Consider the following 7,268-nt stretch of genomic DNA (forward strand, 5'->3'; position numbering starts at 1 on the left):
GTCAAAATATGCAATACACCCCTAGATGAATTCATTAAGGGGTCTAGTTTTTAAAATTGGGTCATTTGAGGGGGTTCTTTATCGTTTTAGACGCTCAATGGCTCTATAAGTGGGCAATGGGGCCTGGAATTTATCCCGTTGTACCCTGAAATCAAACGGTGCTCCTTCCATTATAGGCCTAGCCATGTGTCCTTTAAGTAGATTAGGGCCTCAAGGGGTATGGTTCTGAACACGGGACAAACAGGGGTATCCATTTTGGGGTGAAAGTCTTCATTCCTATGTGTGCTGTACAAAAAAACCTGTTTTTAAATTGATACAAATGCCCAAAAAATGAAAATTTTAATTTTTTTCCTACTGCTTTGCTTAGATTTATTCAAAAATTGTAGGGTAAAAATACACAGTACACCCCTAGATTAATTTGTTAAGGGGTCTAGTTTTCAAAATGGGGTTATTTGTTGGGGTTCTCTGTCGTTTTGGCCGCTCAAGGGCTCTACAAGTGGGCAATGGGGCCTAAATCACCTTCATGCTAAATTTATGTTCTGAAAGCCACCGACTACTTCTTTCATTTTGGGCCCCGTTGTGCATCCAGACAAAAGATCAGGGCCACAATGGGTATGTCTCTGAACACGGGACAAGCAGGGGTATCCATTTTGGGGTGCAAGTCTTCATTCATATGTGTGCTGTACCAAAAAAGCAGTTTTTAAAACGACAGAATTGTCAAAAAACGAAAATCACATTTTTTTCCTTTTGCTTTGCTTGAATTCATTCAAAAACTGTGGGGTCAAAATGGGCAGTACACCCCTAGATAAATTCGTTAAGGGCTCTAGTTTTCAAAATGGGGTCACTTGTGGGGGTTCTCTTTGGTTTTGGCCGCTCAAGAGCTCTACAAAAGTGCTATGGGGCCTAAAACGCCTTCAAGCAAAATTTATGTTCTGAAAGACACCGACTACTCCTTTCATTTTGGGTCCCGTTGTGCATCCAGACATAAGATTAGGGCCACAATGGGTATGTCTCTGAACACGGGAGAAACAGGGGTATCCATTTTGGGGTGTAAATCCTCATTTTCATGGGCAATATAGGAAAAAAAATGTCTTTAAAATGACATATTTGCAAAACTATGAAATTTTAATTTTTCTCCTCTAAATTGAATTAATTCCTGAAAAAAACTGGTAGGGTCAAAATACTCATGACACCCCTCAGTGAATACATTAAGGGGTGTAGTTTTTAAAATGAGGTGATTTGGGGGGGTATCTATTATTCTGACACTCATGAGCCTTTGCAAACTTGGCTTGGTGCAGGAAAACAAAGTGTTCCTCAAAGTGCTGAAAAGTAATGTTAAATTTGTACGTCCTATAAATGATTAAAAAAAACACAAAAGTTTTTCAAGTGTGCATTCAGAATAAAGTAAACAGATGTAAATATATATCTTATCAAAAAATTGTACAGTATGTTTGGACATATTTGAGATATTACAGTTGAAAAATTGAAAAAATGACACTTTTTTCAAAATTTTTCCAATATTGGTACTTTTAATAAATATACACAAATTATATTGGTCTCTTTTTACAACCAAAATGAAGTACAACATGTGGCGAAAAAACAATGTCAGTATCACTTGGATATGTAAAGCCTTTACGGAGTTATGCTACGTTGAATGACGCATGTCAGATTTCCAAAATTTGGCTCCGTCACTAAGGCGCAAACAGGCTTCGTCACTAAGGGGTTAAAGCAACATTTCACTAGGCGTACCACTATGGTCCATGGATTAAACTTGCAGTCCTAAAGTTACCATATGGCACTAGATCTCAGAGAATGGGGCAGAGACGGCGTTTGACCGAGTACATTGGGGTTACCATAGGGAGGTGCTCACAGGGTTTGGATTTCGTCACCCCTACACCCTTCAATTCTAGCCTTATACTCTTGTCTATCTGCACAGATCTACACCTCAGGCTCAATTTCTTACCTTTTTGACATTTCCAATAGGACTCGTCAAGGATGTCCGCTCTCCCTGATAGTGTTTGCTTTGGTGTTGGAGCCCTTCACATATGCGATATATTTGGCACCAGATATATCAGGTATTAAAATAAGTAAATTAGAACACTGCATCACAATATGGAACACTTGATTGCGACTAGACATGGCAAGCTAGGGGGATTCATTGAGGTGGAGATATATTGGAAAACTCAACGCTTATGTCATTCACTCGTATACACAACATATTTCATATCCCCTATAAGGAATTTTACAAATACTTACAATTCAGACACTTGCTTCAATCTTATATCCCTCCCATTATTTTGCCCTGCTCGGAGTATGAAATCTTTTTATTTAACAAGGAGAAGCATTTCAAAGGTATTTCAAAGGCATATTCAGCACTTGCATTGTACTCTCCCGCATTTACCCCTCTATTTCAAACCAGATGGGAAAAGGATCTTAACAAATCTTTTTCTGCGGATCAGTGGACTTCTGACTTAATTATAAATATTCTCACTGTATGAACCATCTGAAAACCAATAGTTACTATACCGGTGGTATCTGACACCCTTATCTAAAATGTCACCACAGAACTCTAACTTATGTTGAAGATGCGATAAACAAATTGGATCCTTAATGCATATTTGCTGCTTGTGTGAACATCACAAAAAAGATTCTGGGAGCAAATCCATTACGCAATATGTTTAATCCTGCACATTAAGGTGCGTTGGGACCCTAGTGTTGCTCTTCTGTCGTAAGGCATAGAGGACGGCACATCTGCTGATCTTCTCATTATGTCCCATATCTTAACAACTGCCAGAACATCTATAGGAAAACGATGGAGGAGTGCCAAGCTTCCTTCCTTGTCGGACATTTTCCTGATGGTTCACCATAGTTGTTTAATGGAACACTTGATTGCGACTAGACTTGATTCTCTAGCTGGGTTTAAAACTCAGTGGGCAAAATAGCTTGATTTTTTGGGATATACTTGTTAACTTTCTTAAAGATAAAACAATCATTGCGTTTCCTATCTTCAGTCTGTGGAGATTCTATGGTACATCATACCGATACAGATTGCAGCTTCCTATGTGTGCAACCTACTATTGGCAAGTGTTTCTAATCCTGGCAAGGCTATCCTCAGCCCTTAACCTTTACATACTTGGACCCAATTTCAAGTTCACTTTTATATTAGTTTACACCTGTTACTCTCCCCCGTCCCCTCTGTTAAACCCTCTTTCTCTCCAGGTGATCCTCAATACCGACTTCTGATACTGACTGCATTAATAGAACGATACAACTTATAAGACGTGACTATCCTTACGGCATGTTAGGGTTCTATTGTGTGCATTTACTACAAATAGTGCATGCCAGATTAGAATTGGGTTATCATGTTTTGTTTGTTTTTTTCTTATTTCCATATGTTGCTCATGATCACTGCATTTATATGATTTGTATTGACAGCAGTATTTAAATTCAATAAAATATTTGTTATAAAAAAAAAATTGCATATGTGCTCAAAATTATTGAAGGTACCACTGGTCGGTATAGAAAACAATTAACACCTAAACCAGAAATAGAAATATATTATTATCTCATAAATGGACAGCATTTATAGAAAAAGACAGTCGCGTCCACCCAGGACGTGCTGGAACCGTAACCTGCAGATCTCGCACGTAAACACACAAACTGTATCAAAACAATAATCAACTAAAACATGGGAACTCTTTCCCTATCTAAATAACCTCAGGGACAGGAACCTGCCTACACACAGGCAATTCGCCCTGACAAGGACATACCAGACCTCATACCTTGGTCGTTAATTAACCCTAAGTGGTAAAGGGAAATATCATAAGAAAGAACAAAAGAAAAGAAACACAAACTTAGCTTTGAGATTCAGCAGGCAAATGATAGTTCCAGGACCAAGCTTTGACTGAGAGCACAGTCAAAGCTTGACTGAAGATTTAACGGCAATTCAATCTAGCATCAGCCAGACTAAATAGCCATGACAATTACCCACAGGTGCGGCTAAGCATGTCTCACCTAATACTACATCCATGAGGACCAGAAGATGGAGAACCACCTGCAAAGCCTGCACCAGACTATCAGCATGGCAGCAATCCCAGAATTGCCACAACAAAGACTAGGTTTAGAAATATCGGTTAGGCAGCGCTTCAAGAGAGAAGTGAGAAGAAACTTAATGGTAAATAGGTAGGATCTATTATCATCAACTCACCCTGACACACTTAGGAAACACCCCTATTGGAGTAACAGGGGGACCTAAGGTGTCCTATCTCAAGCATAAAGGCCCTAGTTTGTATTGTTTGGGCCGAAACGCGTTGCTTCGTAAATTTTTGATTAAACTGTTTGCTGCTGCACAACGCTGTCCTGATACTTTGGATCTACTCACGGGCTGGTTGTGACATTTGACAAATTCTGCAGTCTTGGATGGGCATTGCTCTCAAAAGAGGCACTCCTTTGAAGTAAGTTACTTGATACTTGCTCATATTCATAACCTGCTGAAGCACAAAGGGTTTTTTAGGGTTTTTACCTACACTATAACATAAAAACTAGGTTTAGAGAGAGAAAAGAAAGAGTGTGAGAGGGAGAGGAGGGAAAAAATAAAGGAGGAGGGGTGGGTCGGGTCAAGCCAATCACCTGTCTACCACACCCAACACACCAGGACCTCTCTGTTGTTCTTGACTAACCTCCTTTCTTATTCCTCCCAACTGACTCCCTATGTGTTTCCCAGGATTTTTCGATATTCTTGTGTGTGTGTGTGTGTGTGTTTGTGTGTGTAGGAAGCTAACCCAAGGGGCCCAGGTATGGTACCAGGGGTCATATTAATTGTACAGTGAGGCAGTGAGTTCCTCCATCCACTGAATTTCCTCTGTTCTTGTGTTTTGCGTGCACATTTTCAAAAACTTCCATAGACTTTTATGAGACCCTTGGTCCACAAATACACAGGAAATTAGAGCAGGTCCCATTTTTTCCATGCACGGGAAATATGCGTGCAAAATATGGAAAGGAGAACAAACCCATTGAAATGTGCATGCCCGATTGTTTCATTAGGGAGGTGAGGCAGCATTGCGGAGTCCGATATCAGCTCGCTATGTTCTCTGGTAACACCCTTTCTCTACACTCCTCTACTCCCAGACAGCCTTACCTCCTGCCGACTATGATGCACTGTTGGACTGTACGGTTTAGAGACCGTGTGGGCTCTCGGAAAGGGGGCTTACCAGCATTTAGTGATCCCAATCAAGCACATGCGATTCCTCTCACAGCATACTTTGACTACCACCAGATCAGGCACTACTACTATTCGATTTATAGAGTGAGCACTTTTTATCCCCTGTCTCACTTTGAATGTTTTTGTGTAAGCGGTCCTTCTACTAAAGGTCTCATGTCATCTACCTATAAAATTATCCCCAAAAAATATGAACTGCCCCTGCTTATAAGCATTCTTATATGCATAGATCGGCAAAGTGGCTTGGGAGGGAATTGCCCCCTGTATTGTGGTCTAGAGCAGCTAAGATTTTTTTTGCACCTTACATAAGGGTAAACATTATAAGATTCTAATTGAATAACATCACACTCCTTCTCTTCTGCATACTTTTAGTCCTACCACTTCTGACTATTGCTGGTGCTGTTCGCTATACAAAGACACCTTACAACATTTCTTTTGAGAATGTCCTATTATTCAACCCTTCTGGTCTTCTGTCTGATTCCTCTTGTGAGAAATTATCAAGATGAACATTCTGCTTAACCACCTTCCCAAATCTACTGAATAATCTGCCCAAAGACTTTGGTAAATCAAGTGCCAAGTTGATTCTTCACATTCTGATGGCAGCCATATGCATTATTGGTCTTTTTTGGATGTGCACTACCCCATCCTCCCCTGCGGACCCGTACTCTTTAGTGCTAGTAATTAGACTCCTCCTTTACCTTCTTTACTTCTCTACCCATATATTTAAAATTCTTCAATAAAAATAACAGTTGTAAAAAAGGTCTATATCAATGTACACATCCACTTTCTTAGCTGAGTGCTGGAGGACCACCTTGCTCAGTCCTCCCCCTTCCCCACTGCCAAATCCTCCTTTCTGTTCTCATTGTAGTGATCCTCTGATCACTGAACTGAAGCCTATACAAATTGCAATGGACCCCTGCTCCTCTACTATTGGTGACCTATCCTGAGAATAGGCCATCATACGGTAGTTTACAACTGTACAAACCCTTTAAGGCTGCCAGATGAAGAAGGAAACTGCCTAGGAACCATTGGGATCTATATTTACAGCTGCCAGAGGGTGAAGGAGGCTGATTAGTGAATGTAATTTTAATTTAAAGGGTACTATATTTACAGCTACCAGAGTGAGGAGAAGACTGATTGTGATATGGAGCAGTGAAATAAGATAAAAAAGATAAATATTTGGGTGGAAACCATGTAGTGTAGTGTTAAATAGCAGTTAATTGACTTTTGGGACCTTTTTATATGACCTTGAATCGTGGGATGATCATCTTAAAGTTGCTAGGGGAAATTCTTATTATTTTTTCACAAATAACGTAGAATTTATTAATCTAATGAACTAATGCAAAATCTGAAATGGCCCCCTACCTATCATGTGCCATTTATAATACTAATATCTTCTTATTTGGCACAGGGGCCTTTGGGTTCCCTCAGGCACCAGGGACCAGGAGTGACTGCTACTTCATACCCTTTATAGCTACTTCATTATTTCCCTCTGGTTTTGTATATAGTATGTAATGTCCTGTTGATTTCAGTGTTGTCTATCAAAGTTCTAATGTCTACAGGAATTTGCAAACAAGCCTCTTCCAACTATTGCCTCCTCACCAGAAATAAATGGTCCCGGAGGTGCCCGGTATTCATTTGTTCCAAGACCCTCTGGGTATATGTTCAGTATGAAAGTGCAGAACATTGGAGTTAATAGATGTTGGATAACAAATCTAATATGCTGATATCTTGTTCAAGCTGTAGGGAGTTGATATTTTTTTCCCAAATGTCTGATATAATTTATACAATAAATTACAGTAAGGTACAATAAATTGTAATGTGATATAAGGTAACTATTATTTCAGTATAATATGTGGTCCTCCAGGTGTTGTCATTGTGTGGCTCTAGTTATGTGTAGATGACATTCCCACCGCACAAGTGTCATGTTCACGCTACTGAGCTCTTCTGCAGCCATCAAGATTGGAATGTCACTGGAATTCCTTCTCACTTCTCCTCTTAAGCCAATTTTTTTTTTATAGAAGAAATAGATGTCTATCTGCTGTTTCCT

This window comes from Eleutherodactylus coqui, chromosome 5, assembly GCF_035609145.1.
Source record: "Eleutherodactylus coqui strain aEleCoq1 chromosome 5, aEleCoq1.hap1, whole genome shotgun sequence".
Lineage (NCBI taxonomy): Eukaryota > Metazoa > Chordata > Amphibia > Anura > Eleutherodactylidae > Eleutherodactylus > Eleutherodactylus coqui.